Source organism: Oryzias latipes, chromosome 1 (genome assembly GCF_002234675.1).
Source record: "Oryzias latipes chromosome 1, ASM223467v1".
Classification (NCBI taxonomy): domain Eukaryota; kingdom Metazoa; phylum Chordata; class Actinopteri; order Beloniformes; family Adrianichthyidae; genus Oryzias; species Oryzias latipes.
The window spans coordinates 17,142,978-17,158,780 of record NC_019859.2 but is presented as its reverse complement, the minus strand read 5'-3'; the positions used below and the strand labels follow the sequence as shown (position 1 = coordinate 17,158,780).

Below are 15,803 nucleotides of genomic sequence, written 5' to 3'. Positions count from 1 at the left end.
GCTCTTGTGGGAGCTTCCCCTCACACCAGTTCCAGAGAGGGCAGCTTGATTGGGGATAATTGGCTAGCCTTCACTAGCGGTTAGCATCCAGGCATAGAGACAGGGAAGGGCACAATGCCTTGGCCCACACAAGTACTCTCTTCTTTAGTCTTTATACACACACACACACACACACAAATGTATACAATGTGTGTACATGATATGTAGTTATATATTTATTTACCGTAAACAAATATTGACAGACCGATGAACAGATGGTTGGTTGATCTTTGAAGAGAAAATAGACTTACTGGATTTGTGTGTGTGATGGTCATACCATAAATGTGTGCGGGTGTACTTGTAATAGTGCATTCATATGTGCACTTGAATATCAGCAAACATACAGACATAGTACAGGCACGCACAAAGCAGGTTTTTGATGTCCTTTTTTGCTGTTATTTCTGAATGTCGTTGTTGCTGCCACGGATAAATGAATTTCCCCATCGTGGGATAAATAAAGTCATCTAATCTAATCTAACTTGAAATTACACTAGAGAGTGGAAAGAGTCAATCAAGTCTATCCATTGTACATCCCTGCATCGATCTGATCAAAGTGGTTAATAAGAAAACTCTGATAAACCAGTATTCTCGCAGCAGTTAAACACATCATCCAAGCATAAATCAGGAGTAGTGAAGAGTCTCACAACCCCTCATGTGCTTGTAACTGATGTGTGCGTAAATATGGTTTTGTCTGTATATATCAGTACCTGCGCTTAGTTCCCATCATCCCTTTGTTTACACGTTCTCCCGCTCATGCAGCTCCTCATAACCCCCAACATAACATTACTGGCGCAACAAAAATGGCAAACAGTTTTGGAGGTATGCAGCCTTACAGTTTTGAGCCAGAGGTCAGCTCAGACAAGGAAAACAAAGACGTCCATTTGTCTACAAGAGGATACATCAGAATGGAGCAGAGCATTGTAGTTTGTACGTAACTACTGCAAACTTTTTCAAATTCTATTTTTCGTCTGCTCCTGATTCACCACGTTTGTATAAAGAAAACTCCAAAGCATAGTTTTGATTTTTAAGTTCTTTATATCTGTAATCCATCATGAGAAAAATGCTACAAGAACATTTCAAAAACACGATTTTCTTTTAAGTGTGTCTTTAAACATTTTGGAAGGAAAATGACTAAATAATCTCAATTTCCGTAATAGTAAATAATCTTCGACATATTCTGTTTCCTACCGAATGAAAAACTTTTAACACATTCCTGCAAGGCACAGCAAACATTTAATGGTTGTGCTAAGCAGCATTTCCCCCTTCAATTAATCAAGATCCAGAAGCCAACTGCTGGCCAAGATGAAAAGAGGGGCTCATAAAAAAAGAAAAAGGCAGCATTTGAAGTTGAAACCTATTGCACAAACAAGCACACACTTTTTCATCAAAGACCCTGCTCCAAAGAGCTGTCTTCTGGCTTCAGTCTGCCGTGCCAACTGTTAAAGGTGTTGTGTCGTCTTAACAGAAAGACACTAAAGCTTCAAGAGCTGTGCAAAAGCAGCACACTCACAGCATACTGAACTTTTTGATGTGGAAAAGAAATAGTCTGATACAAAAAAGGCAAAAAAGTGGTTAGTAATTATGTTACATTGTTTTTATTTATAGATCTAATCTCGTTTTTTTCATGGCAAACAATGGACGAGATGATAACTAAAGTTAAAAGATTTTTTTTTTACCAAAACTAATGAGTCTGAGAAGCCATCACAAGTAAACAGTTGTTTATGACTACATAAAACTCCAAAAGGACATTGTTTTCAAAATGAACAATTATGCGTATATTTAAGTTCATTCATTCATCTTCTTATTCATTCAAAAAAAAAATGAATGAATATTTAAGTTGATTTTTTAAAATCAGATCTGAAAAGGCAGGCCAGAAATGCGGCACATGCAGAGAGAGCTGGGCCAGAGGCTAACAACTGAAACACAAAGATACCGAAAACGCACTTCAAACAAAGTAAAACATTTTTATATAAACTCAGGAGTTCCCAGGATGATCCCGTGTTTCAATAGAGAAGCACAGTGGGATGACAAGATGGTTTGCTGGCTTGGAATTGACAACAAAGGAAGTTGGCCGTAGTTCCAACCCTGTAACTTCATGACATTGTCTACTAAGCTACTGTAATAACACACATCCTCTCTTCTGTAATCAGTAAGAGTTCACAAAGACCTTCCTCTGACAATATACACACACACACACACACACAGATTGGACGCCTTAATAAATGAACAAACTGATGTGGCCACACCCTTCACTTCAAGAGCTTTTGAGGAGGTGGACAGAAGGTGAGGTTGGAGAGGAGAAGGGACTCGGGGGGGCTGCTTTGAATGGCAGGAAATCCCTGAGATGTTTTCTGTACTCTGCCACAACACAAGATCCTGCTAAGGTGTTGAGGGAAGACAATGTTTAGGACACAGTTGCTGTACAGAATGCAAATATTTGTCTTTCTGTTTTTCTTTCTTTAAATGATTTCTGTTTCTGTCTTTCTTTGTTGCTGCCTGACGCTTTTATATATCACATCGGTGTTACAATTGTGCGCGCACACACACAAACACACATAAGCATGTCTTGCACAAAAGACTTTCAGCAGCCATATGTCGTGGAGGAGGAGGCCGACATGCCCTTTCACATAAAACAGCACACATACACACATAGTGGTAGCGGGCAGGGGAGTGTCCCTGTGCAGGAATGTGGAGGAATGATAAGTTGTGGAGGTGTCAGGGGAGAGACCCATGCTGTTACAGCCAGACACCTACAAACACTCCACCCTGCCTCCAACTCCCCCTGTGGTTTTTATTTTCTTACTTTCTTATTTACTTTCTTTCTTGTACCATAAACTCAGGCGTAAGCCTTCTGATTCTTTTTTTTTTTTTTTTTTTACTTTGGGACAACAATCTAATCATTTAATTTTATGAATCGTGCCTTATTTTCACTTGTTTTTTTGTTTTGTTTTTTTTAACATCTTCTAACTCCATCCCATCTGAAGACTTTCAGTTCATAGTACCATTAGAGATAAAAACACCAGCTTTTTAAAGAGCCATTTATAAACATAAAAGTACAGGGTTTCCCCTAATAAAAAGGAAAAAAGTCTGCTGTAATTTCAAGATTCCCATTTATAATGAAACACCTGTAACAACATACCCATAGGAGACTTGCAAGAAGCTGTCCTGTATCTGTAGAAATTGAATGTCCTCAGGTAACCACAGCTATGTGGGGGAAAAAAGTTAAACACTCCTGTCTTCAGCTTCACCGGGAACAGTAATTAATGACCCCCATTCAGACCATTATCCCTTTATCAGCTACACAGAGGGCTGCTGCGTACACAGTTTGAAACTTAAAAGTTTCAGGGAATGGTTTATCACGACACTGGATTACATGAGGTGATTTAAGACTTAAAATTAATGTGAAGGATTTTACTGAAAATGTCTTGTCACTGTGCCAATAACTTTGTTTGACTGCATGAATACTTCATTCTTAAAGCAGAATGTGGCTTTGTCAAGGGTTTTGCAATGTCTATTATATAAAAGAAGAAGAAAGAAATCTTCCCAGGGTATGAAGATGAAGTCTATTTGGTTTGTGGCGTGTTACCAAGTTGGCATGGTGTCACCTGGTGTTCATGGTCTTTGTCAGCCAGTGTCCTCAAGAGAAAATATGTCTCTGATCTTGCGTTTTCTGCACAGGAGGAGATTAATTGTGAGCATTAGAACTTCAGTCACTGAGACGTGACGTGCTGAGACCTGCATCCCTGGAGGACCAAGCTCCTTCTTGGCTCATTGGCCTGTTGTCACACCCCACCCTGCTCCAGATTGGGAAGAGTGTCTGAACAGGTACGTTTAGAAGAGTTCGTCTTTCTCCTACAGTCGAGTAAATCATTTCAACAGGAAGCAGTTATTGTAGAGGTCAGATTAAAATGACCCAACGCACGTAGGAACTTTAATGGACACCCATCAGCTCTGGTCATTTCCATCTGGGCAGGTTTTTGTTATTTTTTTGCACACTTTAACAAAAACACACACAGTGACGGGTTAAGTCTTTGTCAGGCACTTTCAACAAGACTGTGAGCAAATAATAACATTGCTAAGTCTGAGCATTGCCTGAAGCATCCCTTTTAGCCCATCACAACCTAAGTGGCTGGAAGAAATGTTAAGGCCGAGACGAGGAGACCAGCATGCGGGAGGTTATTGTCCAGGCTAGGTGGATGGTTTCCAAATGGGAGGAGGAGAGATACACGGCTGAACAGGCAAATGTATAGACAGACGGGTTTATTGTCGCAGTGACAGGCCCTCCATTCCACTGCTGCAGTCACCTCTTCAGAGTCATCAGCGGAGATCAGTGAAGCCCCACTGACCACTACACGAAAAAATGAGAGGGCTTCAACTGACAACTGTCAACACCAGGATCTGGATGAAGTGACAGGAGGAAAAAAAACTGAACTACTGAGAGTGAAAACATTTGGGGGTGGGTTTGGGGAGAAGGAATTCAGTTCTGCTTCTAGACAACAATAAACTGCCAAATTCCAAGACAAGGGAGTAAAAATGAGCAAGGCCTCCATTTTTTTTAAAAAACAAAACTTCTCAAATTCCAATCACCTTTTGATCTATTTTTAAAAGTATTCCCAGTGGTCTTTTAATTATGATTACGCCATTTTTAACCGAAGCTCAGAAAAGGAAAACAAAGACGCACGTGGATCTATTAGTCTGCAAGTGGATGCATCGGAATGGAGTGGAGCAGGGAGCTCGTGGCCCGCCGATTGTAGCGCCTACATTGCTACTGAAGGCTTTTTCAAACTGCATTTTTTGTCTCCTCCTGATTCACACCAATTTGAATAAAGAAACACTAAGAAATGCACATTTATGCTTAATTTTCTTGATATATGTCCACCATCAAAAAAGTGTTGTTAATATTACCGAATGTGTCAATCTTGATTACCTTGGGCTGCCTGCTGAAATTTGACTGAATTTAAATGAATAATAGTTCAATATTTTGGTCATAGCTAAGAATATGTCTATGAAGACTCTCATTCATCCAGGTTGATTCCATCATAGTAGCAGGCTTAGGGGCTGTCATCTGGACTTGGTTTTTAAAGTTAGAATACGTTTCACCTTATCCAAAAGGCTTTGTCAATTCTGAGCCTTTTGGATAAGGTGAAACGTCTTCTAACTTTAAGAACCAAGTCCAGTTGACAGCCCCTAAACCTACTACTATCATAGCTAAGAATTCTTTTTTGAGATTTTAGATTCTTCATCTCAGAGATGCCTGTGGAGAGTGGTAGTGGGGTGGAGCATGTGTGTGTGTGTGTGTGTGGGGGGGGGGGGGGGGGGATTGAGACAGTGAATTGCACCGACAAGCCAAAACACCATCATGTTCTCCTCCTTCACAAACATAAAATACAGATTGCATAGGATGGGGCACATCTGAGCCATGCACTCTGTCTTTTATTTCCCCTCCCTCCCTTCTCACCTCCCTCTTGAGGGGGCGCTGGGGAACATTCCTCGGCTCTGGGCATTAATCCCCTACAGCTGGGCCCCTTACTCCCTGATTCCCTCCCTCCTTCCACTCCTCCTTTATCTCACTCCTCTGCTCCTTTCTTACCCCAGCTGGCCCTTCCACACTCAATGCATTTTTTGCAAGCAACTCACAAGTGACACATGTAAAGCAGACTGTCTCGGTCCTCATACATCCGCTTACCCCGCCGTGGCGACACACACACGGTGACACACTCGCATGGATACACAAGTAAGGCGAACATCCCACAAAACCTTTCACACAAAGCTTAGCTTGGCTGGAATCCTTGTTAGACAGAGGGAAAGTGTCTCACGCACACAGACAGGAGCATGGTTGCAAATGTATACAGAAAATTCCTCCTGGCTGTGCCCTGAAGCCTCTTTAGTGAGACTACGGTGAGAGCCCGAGGCCCCAGCATCACACACAAGGACCTTAGGATAGCCCAACATGACTTTTCTCCCTTCCTGAGAGACAAAATCCCCTTCATATTTAATACTGCGACATAGGGGAAACTCTGGGAACAATGTACACAAGGGGGGGACTTATAAATAATAAAAGACATGGGAGATAAAGATATAAAGAAGGGTGGATACTTTGAAGTGATATAAAAGCTTTATAAAACTCAACAGAAAGTTAACACATATATTTAAAACAGCTTTTTTTATCTTAATATGATCTTAATATGATCATCTTAAGATGATGCAACCATAAAAGTCACATTTAAAGAATTTAAAGCATTACAAATTTAAATGCAGCTGCACGGTCAGGCAGTCAGTGTTTTTTCATTGTGGGCAACATAATTAAACGTCTTTGTTTTTGTGATTTGTCTGATTGCAGATTTTAATAGTGTCTGCTTTTATAATGTCAGGATGAGTCTGTTGTCTCCAGCCTTATACAGAAACACACAAACATACACAAACATACATACATACATACATACAAACCCCATAACCACCAAGTATGTGGCAGACAGCAGCATAGTTAATAAGCCATGTCTCAGGACAGGTTGCTGCATGTGTTCGTCTATGTGCGTGTGTGTGTGTTTGCGTGTGTGTGTGTGTGTGTGTGTGTATGTATGTATCAGGATGTGCTGGGGCTCACAGGAGCTTAGGAGAAAATTAAAACACACTTTAATAAAGTGACCAGAGGCAAGGCCTGTGGGCCACCTCCTTCAACACAGGCACACACACTCAAATACACACACTCCACTGGGACAAGATGGAGAGGTATCCTGGAGAATGGAATGTGGACAGACAGGGAGGACAGGAGCAAAACAGTCCACTGAAGAACGACTACAGAGAAAAGGGTTAGAAGGAGGGGCAGAGAGGTCAGAACCAGCAGGCTGATAGTGTTTCAAGCCTCTCCACTCTGGCCAGGTGTCTCCCAACTAAATAAACTACTTCACATTGTGGCTCTGCCTCCCACTGTCTCCTGAACCTATCCTGTACACATCATACGCTTGGTCAGTTAGTTCTCTTTCTTAGCTGATCCTTTAAAATAATTGTTTAAAAAAATAAAACATGGAACTGCAATATTTCGGAATCCAAATAAAGACATACTTGTACAAAATAGGTCGAATCCAAATCGCTCTCCTAGCCGTCTGGATCCTCCCTATTGTTCCAATTGTATAGGGCATTTGAAGCTGAAGTGTTTTTTAAAGAGGGGCCATCCCGACTTAAAGCTGGCTATCCCTCTGCCAGTGGGGTGATCCGCGTAGCGTTGTGGTATGAAGGGGAAAAAGGCATTTCTTCAGACGTTCTATTTAACATGGCAAAAAAAAAGCACAGAAGTTTAACTTAAGTTGAGTACGTTTTTTAAAGTTATGAAACCGACGTTTTGTATTTTCCAAGCACTGGCAGCTACGCGCTAAAGTAGATGACTAGCTGCTACTGATGATGTCATCGAGCGGCAGTAACGTCCAGATTTGAAGACACAATTTTTTCCATTTCTCTCCACTTGCAAGGCTAAATGGAGGGGTTGGGAAGCAAGTCGGATTCGACCATTGAGTTAAGAAGGTACATGAAACTATTATGCTCCGCTCACCCCAGCCTTGGCAACTCATGCGTTCTGGTGACCACCTCCAATGAAAAGTCTATGTGAATGTGTCTTTCAGGCTTTTTTGTGTTTCAAATTCTTGTGATCATGCATCGCTATGTAGGTTTTTTAGGTCCGTTTTTAGGCTCTACATACAAAACATGCAATCATTGAACATACATTGAAACTTAAACCAGTTGAACTTTGACCAATCGGGGACAGGTAAGGAGGGCTCCCTTTTTTAATTCACTAAAGTGCCAACTGTTTGAAAATTTATCTGGAAGGAGAAACAAATATTTGTAGTTTGTGCCCGGCTAGAATTATATGACCCCACGTCTTACATGTTTTGGAATAGAGCTGTAAAAGAAAAAGCCTGGAGTTAGATTAACCATATTTGCACTGCTTCGACATTTCGCACCAAGCCTCTTCTAACTGTGAGTACATGTGTTAGTATCAGGGAGCAACAAGTGTTAATACCACACGGTAAAAGCGTGTTCAAGAACCTGCATATGCAAATCACATGTCTGGTGTGTACGTAGCATTACCAGTATTTGATCTATGACAAAGGCATGCACAGCAGGGATGCCACAATTCTAGGTTTAAAACCGAATTGTATGTTATACCATTGAAATAAATTGTGGGGGAAATGAATTGTTGCATACCTATTGCATACCAGAATTGAAAGTGTTAATCACATGACTTGTGCTATGTTTAAGGATTTATTTATTTATTTATTTATTTATTTATTTATTTATTTATTTATTTATTTATTTATTTATTTATTTATTTATTTGTTTATTTATCTATCATCACATTGCTCCAGGAACGTCGTTAATATGTAATGTGGTTACATGCTACATTGCATGAATTGCTCATCCTACTTTTTGTCTTTGGAACCGTGCTAATTCTCATCTTAATCTGATAATCTGAAAACTGCCAGGATGTGTGTTTTTTGGAAAGGAGAGGATTCATAGGAAGCATCTTACCAGCTGTGACTTTCATTAGTGTGGTTGTAGATGGGAAAGAAATTAGAACAATGACAGAATTTATGTGTTGCAGTGAACTATCCATGACAGTACACAAATGACCTGTGACATTGATGTGAGTAAGGAGTAAACTATGTATTGTCTGGGCCGTAATAATCTCATGTTTGGTATTTGAACAAAATGTCTCCCACACATTAATCCCATCCCTGCCTCGGTACACTTAAATGAGCTGTTTCCTATGTGAAGAAACACACTCATCCACACATACATCCACACACAGGACTGTGGCCAAGGATAGGGGACTTCCACTGCTACTACTGCCAAGTTTTGCTGGCTTCTTCCAAGGAAGACTTGAGATATAAGAATCTCCTGTAAACACACATTCTCACAGTTCGGAGAAAAACTATGACACACACCACACTGCACCCCAGTGAGCCCCCACCAGCAGATTTACAATCTGCTGAATAGGCAGAAAGAGATGTCGCCAGGCAGGTAACAAGGCAACCCTCCTCCAGTGAAGTTTTCATGGATTCAGAGGAAGAGCCTCTGTATTTAAGCTGTTTTGCATTTTACTGTAGGGCATCACAGCATGAGATGTGCATTGCCTTTGATCTATCTATGTATATGTGTGACTGCCCACCCGTCCAGGTTGTACCTTGCCTTCGCCCAGTAGAGCCTGGGATAGGCTTCTGCAACCCAGTGACCCGAAAAGGGATTGAGCTGGTTTAGAAGATGGATGGATGGATGTCCCATCACATCGTATATTGGTTTACAGAACTTTCACACTGCACATTTAGTGGTGGACCAAACTACTCAAACAACAGTGAGCAGTTGCAAAAGCTGTTGGTTTTATGTGGTGGTCCCGAAAACCAAAATTGACCAGAAAGAAAAAAGCAAGCTAAGGACAAGGGCCAGCTACTTAATTGTGCCAGTAGTGCATTTCACTATGTCACTGTTTCACATCTGTCTGAAAGTCATGTTCAGCCTTTTTATAACCCTTGTGCTATCTTAGATGACCCCCCCCCCCCTTACATTGACGTGTTCTCCCTACCATGACAAAGGTGGATAAAGGTGGAAAGATTTCATGTAATCCATGGACACCAGTGAGGTTCACAAATCATTGAAGAAAAAAGGTTCAGAGCACTGTCTAGTGGGTCTAAATGACCCAACCCAATGTTAAAGTGCCCAAGATAGCACAAGGGTTATGACGATGTGCTTCTTTCAATTTGCACTGAGATCCTTGTTTTTTTTCTTATTTTTTGCTCAAAAAGGGCAAGCTGGACTTTTGACAGTCATCATTCCAGCAGGTTAACACATTAGTTTGCCAGTTGTAAAAGCTCACTTTGACAATAGTCTGGACAAAACAATGCCTAAAAACAAGACTCACTGTTCATTTATAAAGGATTTCTACATGTCTTTTTTTTTTAATCAGTTAGACCAAGGAAACAGACTTGGAGAAAAGGTTGTAACACTTGAAGCTGTTGTACCGACAAGATGTACTGTTCCATCCAGTGTTTTTCACTCATCCGGGGTCGGGTTATGAGGACAACAGTTTAACCAAAGGTGTCCAGGCTTTCCTTTTCTCAGCACATTTCATCCAGCTCCTCCGGGGGAATCCCAAGGTGTTCCTAGGCCGGCCAACAATCACCATGTCTTTGGTCTTCCTCAGGGTCTCCATCCAGTTGGGATATGACCAAAACCCCTCCCCAGGAAGGCATCCAGGAGGCATCTAAACCAGATACCTCAACCACTTCAGGAGGAGCAGCAGTCCAAACTATCTTCAGGTGACAATGCTCCCAACCCTTTCTCTGAGGAAGCACCCAGCCAACCTGCCACCCCTTTTCTCATTTGGACTGCTCATTCCTTCGATTGTGACCCAGAGCTCCTGACCACAGACAAGGGTTAAAACAAACATCGACCAGTAAACAGGCACATCAACCACATAAAAGTAGACACTGCACCACACTGCACAATCTACCTGTTGAGACTTTGTCACACGCTCAGATATCCTATCATTTCTGTATAAGACCACAAGATACTTGAACTCTTCCACCTGGGTCAAGAACTCTCCACCAAGCCAGAAAAGACAATCTACCACATTTTTGCGACCATAGGGCACACTGGCTTATAGGGTGCAGTTTCAGCTAAGGGTGCTTTTCCTGTATTTCCTACATACAAAAGATGCATCGTGTTTTAAGGCGCAGGCATGTTAAAACATACCGGTAAAACATGAATGCTTGTGTGTGTTTTAAAATAAGGCAATGGGAGCAAAACTGATTTGGTTGTGATTTATTTTTCAATTTTTAGTCATCAATCAGCATCCTAAAATCCATCAAAGTCCTCATCTTCTGTCTCTGAAATGAACAACTGTAGTAAAGGTTCCCTTTCATTATTGTCAGAGTCCGTCTCATTGCTGCGCGGCTCATCATGAATGATGCCGGCATTTGCGAAAGCTCACAGAACAGTGCAAGGAGACACATTAACCCAAGGATCTACAATTCAATTACAAACTGAGGTGTAACTCACCCGGCGCTGCCTCCCAGTCTTAGTAAAAGACTAAGACTTACTAAAAGCGGATGAAGGACAGCTTTTCATTGTAATCAGCTGGAAGTTGCTGCGCCACCGTAGTCCTTGCCCGGATGGAAAGATTGCACCGTTTCATACAACGGAAGCACCAAGACTGACCTCCTCGAAAATGTCCAATTTTCATTTCTTCTGCCAGCGTTACTGCTGACAGAGGCTGTTCTCTGATCGATAATCCATCGCTCAAGTCGGTCTTCCAACTCGGGCCACCTCACCTTGTTTCCGCAGAAACTCAGCTGCATCTTCTTGACTTGTCTGAGTTCGTTTTCCAGCTTCCTCCACTTGCGAACCATGGATTCATTAATCTTGAATTCACTCGCAGCTGCTCGATTCCCATGGTCCTCAATGAGTTATATCGCTAGAGGAGACATCACTTGATTTCTCATGGGAGGAGAGCACCGCCATCTTGGTGAGGTCAACTCACTGCTGCAGTGCATGCAAGTGAACACATTTTTTTGCAAAATGCCAGTTCATTGTGCAGGTTTCAACTGCCAAAATCTGAGAAATGAGTCCTCGAAGGAGAAAGGCATAACATTTTGCTGGTAAGGACTATATTTTTTTTCCTTTTAATGCTGCAGTGGCGTCATTAATAGTACACATGTTGACATGTATGATGCTGCAGGGCTATTATCAACATGTAGGCATGATCTACGTATAATTTACTGTTGACATAAATGTAAAATTTATTGTGTTAAACCTATATACAGTATACCAAGACTAGGCTATTATAGTAATATAGATTTATAAATTTCTGACTCAGTGACTGAACTTTTCTTGGAGGTTTCCAATGGATTCAGACTTAAATCTTACGCTATCCTATGACCCCACCCTTACATTGACGTGTTATCCCCACCATGACAAAGGTGGATAAAGGTGAAGAGGATTTTATGTAATCCATGGACACCAGTTAATATTTATTATTATTATTATTATTATTATTATTATTATTATTATTGACTTTTTGTTGATTTATTGTTATTATTTATTATTAACTTACTATTGATTTATTATTATTCATTTTTATTAATATTATTATTATAATTATTGACATATTGTTAGGCTTTTCTAAATAAATAATTTAAATTACATGTCAAAGAGGTCTAAAACTTCTAAATGTTTAGAAGATGTTTTTTAAAATTCTCTGTAATCTTTTTTTATTTGTAAGAAGTCCTGCTACTATGCATTTTTCATTTAAGTTTGAGCTTTTAAGGCTGACTGCTTCTCTTATTTAACAACAACAAATGTGTATATATAGATGTGTGTATATATATATATATATATATATATATATATATATATATATATATATATATATATATATATATATATATATATATATATATACATTCATATTATATTAATATATATATAAATATATATAAATTATTTGAAAGCTACTTAGATGCCACTAAAGGCTTTGTCATTTGGGTGCCGGCGACCTCACCAAGATGGTGTCGCGTTCCGCCACCATTGGCTAGGCTTTCCAAGCGGGCGTGTCTCCTCTAGCGATGTAACTCAGTGACATAGCTGATTTTGAAGTTTAAACTGTGCTTCATAAGTGTGTCTCTTTGCAGGCGGCATTTTTAGGGTTACCAAAACGATTTTATTCTGCATGATGCACATACCTACACTTTGTACTATTTGGGTGGGGCCTTCCTTCACGTCCACACTTCCCTCCTTACCGTTCTCATGCTGTCCTCTCCCACGCCCTCTTTACTGAAGTCACACAACAACAACACATTAGGCATAGGGCTCAGCGTACATTTCGGAAAAAATGTACGACTTTTAGCAGCGCCTCATGGTTGTGACTATATGGTACTTTTGTCTAGTTTGGAACCAGGGCCTTGGACTTGGCACCACTGCAAGGCAGGCCAGGGGCTATTGCCCAAAGACAACACAAGAGCAACCCAAACAACCAAAAGTGCCGTAATTTGAGGCTAGATGAACTTCGACACAGCCAACCTGGTGCTGTAAAAAGCTTTACTACCCACAAAAAGACGTATAAAATTATGTTTGCAAATATTTGCACCAAATTCAACAACATTGTCACAACAGTTTGAGTTTTACATGGCAATGCCACAAAAGTGAGCAACGAGTTTCATTAATTCAGCTAACGTTCCACTAGCTTTGCATTGTCATTAAAATATGAACAAATACAATTTTAAGGAAATGGTCAAAAGATTTTTTTAACTTTACCTGGTTTGCTAATGTCATATTCCAAGATCTAAAAAATATACTTGTTTTTTTTGTAATCCTTAATAGATGGTGACTATCGTACAAATAAAATCTTGTCACAACAAATAGCCACTAAGAGAAATACAAAACAAAATAATGTTTTTCTTTACCTTAGTTTAACACAGAGGAATAAGAGGAATAAGGTGCAGCAAGGCCCAACTGCCAGGCCTCTTTCTCTCTGCAGGAAAAGAGACCATGGGGTGGGCCACATGTTAGAGAAGCTTGTCTCTAGAGCAGTGGACATTGACATTGAGTCCCCACCCTGAGCCCAGCGGGTGTTTATGAACAGTGGGCCTGTTTTTGGAAGAGCATGTCCATACCACAGCTGTTGAACGGTTCAAGGCAGAGATAGTCCTTCTGGGCAGGGGGACTGGGCGGTAATGAAAATTCCCCAGGAGAAAAGCAAGGGGAATTCTCCACTGTTATTTGTTATGAGAAAAAGGAGAAGACAGAGACAGGAGGGGAGAGAAACACTAATGTCAGAGGAGGCGGTGGAATCAGTGGAGTCAACTCAGTGTGAGTGCAAGTGTGAGTGTCAGCTCAGGTGCTCAGACGTTCGCTACAAATATAAATTAAAAAGGGAAAGAGGGAAACAAAATGTAGAAAAAAGCCAAACACACTGAGTCAACAGCCACTTGGTATCAAAAACAACCATTTGAAATTGTAGGAGTTTCACCGGCACCCTCCCTACTCAAGCTTGAGTTTTCATGTGTAAGGACATGTTCCTCTTGTATTTTTGTTCCAGCTCTACTACCTCTCTGTCGTCTCCCTGTGTTTTGCTACATTTTGTGTGCCCTCTTGTGAGCTCTTGCTTACAGAGTGCTCCCTGCAGTACTTGTATTTAAATGCGATTTGGCAAGGCACATTATGGTCATTCCTTCAAAGTCCACACACCCTCACTCTAAACATACAAACCACAGTGAACACTTTGAATACACATGCTTGCATGCAGACGCAAAAGAAAAAGTTTTTCGACCATGAGTAAAGGCAATACTCAAGAGTTGAGGTGAAGAGGGAAAAGCATTCCCTCCTTCCTCAATGGCATGGCGAACGAGCTCCAAAGGCTACTTATCAACCCAATGTGGTTCTACTTTTCTAATCTGCAGCATTTATTATGGGCAAACCAGACTGGGGAACATAGCCATAGTCAACATTATGTCTTGGCGCAGGGACTAAGTCTGAATTGACATGTGCTCAAACTTACATACATGCAAAATGACAAACACATGCTTGCAGAGGCTTCTCCAGAGTAGTCGTTTTACCTGAACAGATATAGGTCTTCTCAAATACACACATGCAGGGGTTTACCTCAGCAAAGTGGAAATCTACATGACAAACCACAGACACGTGGCAACACACACAAATGTACAATAACTTTTAAATATTAAGCACAAGTACTGTTTTAAAATTTTTGTATTAAAACTGAAGTTACCTCTGTTTGAACTAGTCTACACATGAAAAACTACCTGCTGCTGGTTAAGCCGTAGTTAGTGTGGTTTGTGCAGATACACAAAAGTAGGTCTACTTGGTTAAATGAAAATGTAAAATTCTGCTGTAATGTTTTGAGGTTATTACCTATATAAAAAGCTTATTAATGTCAGACAATTTTAACTTTCTTCTTCTCTTGAAATGTTATTTCTACATCTCTGCAAATTTCTTTACACGTGGCATCTTTTTTAAAGAGCCACCAGTCTTTCCTGCTACAAAGCCAATTATTAAAAACATGATGCTGCCACCTCTATGCTTAGTGTTTAGAGACGTGTGAGCTCCCAACCTTTTTCTTTTCTTTAAGTCTGTTGCAGGTTGTTACCACCAAACAGTCAAAGTTTGGTTTCACAAGACCACAAAACATACAGGTACATTTCCAAAATGTTCAATATTTAACCTGATACACATGTTTGCAAAATGCACAACGTTTTAGTTTATCTCAATACGGAAGTAATCAGACCAAATTGATAATACTTAATAATAGTTCTCTCAGTCGTTACTGCATCTTTGTAATATATTTGTGTTCTTTTAAAGATTATTTCCTCATTTCTTACAAAACCCCATAAATTCTAAAAAATAACTTTGTGTTTTTCATTGTATCTCTTTAGCTACAGTTTGGTTTCAAATAAAACGATATTTTTATAGTTAAGGATAAATTCAACTTAAAAAGGGACAAAAATTTCAGTAATAACCAAATCGATCATGGAAATACAGTGGGCAAGGTGCACTGTGTTACCACTGTGTGTTGTCTTCCTTCTTATCCTTATTATGGCAGTATATGCATATTGTCACAAATGGTAAATGGCGTATACTTGTAAAGCACTTTTCTACCTTCCCTGAAGGCCTGTGGCGCTTTACAGTTACAGCCCCATTCACACACACATTCACACACTGACTGCTGGACACTGACGCCAACCTTACACCAGAGGCAAGGT

General features: G+C 40.4%; 1 long non-coding RNA gene across 1 annotated transcript in view; it reads left to right on the top strand.

Annotated features, from left to right (window-relative positions):
- Positions 1-1,131: 1,131 nt before the first annotated feature.
- The window catches only part of LOC111948960, a 35,629-nt gene continuing 20,957 nt past the window's right edge, over positions 1,132-15,803 (top strand). Inside the window, exons 1-2 of the long non-coding RNA XR_002874947.1 lie at positions 1,132-3,864; positions 10,232-10,346. This is a non-coding gene — a long non-coding RNA (uncharacterized LOC111948960). The remainder of the gene's footprint in view (positions 3,865-10,231; positions 10,347-15,803) is intronic.